The sequence below is a fragment of the Gekko japonicus genome, unplaced genomic scaffold (genome assembly GCF_001447785.1).
Source record: "Gekko japonicus isolate JY-2015 unplaced genomic scaffold, Gekko_japonicus_V1.1 scaffold2934, whole genome shotgun sequence".
NCBI classification, from domain to species: Eukaryota; Metazoa; Chordata; class Lepidosauria; order Squamata; family Gekkonidae; genus Gekko; species Gekko japonicus.
The window spans coordinates 90061-91051 of NW_015168131.1; positions in this window are offsets into that span (position 1 = coordinate 90061).

The window sequence follows — 991 nt, forward strand, 5'->3', positions numbered from 1 at the left end:
AGGGAAAGAAAAGCATTTAAACATCCCCAGGCTTCTCTGCAATAGCAGAGAGGCTCAGGGAATCAATGGGGCATGTTTGCCTGGCTGCCCTCAATCTTTCCATTCTACAGAGCGCCTGGAAAAGATCAGGAAGGGAAGCAAGCAGGCATGTTCACAATGCCTTTCTTTCCCTCCCTAATCTCAGGGAGGAAAAGAAAGGCATTTAAACATGGCCCCTGCCCGCTTCCCCGGGCTTCTCTGCAATAGCGGAGAGGTTCAGGGAACCAATGGGGCATGTTTGCCTGGCTGCCCTTGGTCTTTCTAGCCTGTGCGCCTTGGCGCGCCAGCTGGGGAAACCAAAGGCAAACAGACAAACATGCCTGCAGAGGTTTTGCCTGTAGGCATGGGCGTGGCCAGCCCAAGGTCGCCCAGCGAGCTTCCGTGGCAGAGGATTCGAACCTGGGTCTCCCAGGTCCCAAGTCCAACGTTCTGACCACTGCACATGCTGCGTTGTTTGAAAAGCGGAGGCCGAAGGAGGGTCTTGTGCACAGCGACAAAGGTTCCACGGAGCTGACGGTTGGCTCAATTTCATGTTCGTTGCATCTATGACACTGTCTAACCATCTCATCCTTTGCTGTCCCCGTCTTCTTTGACCTTCAATCTTTCCCAGCATCAGGGTCTTCTCCAGTGAGTGCTCCCTTCTCATTGGGTGGCCAAAGTATTTGAGCTTCAGTTTCATTATCTGGCCTTCCAGGGAACAGTCAGGGTTGATTTCCTTTAGGAGCGACTGATTTGATCTCCTTGCAGTCCAAGGGACTCTCAAGAGTCTCCTCCAGCACCATAGTTCAAAAGAATCTATTCTTCGGCGCTCGGCCTTCCTTATAGTCCAACTCTCACAGCCATACATGACTACTGGGAATACCATTGCTTGGACCATGCGGACTTTTGTTGGCAGGGTGATGTCTCTACTTTTTATCATGCTGTTTAGGTTCGCCATCACTTTCCTCCCAAG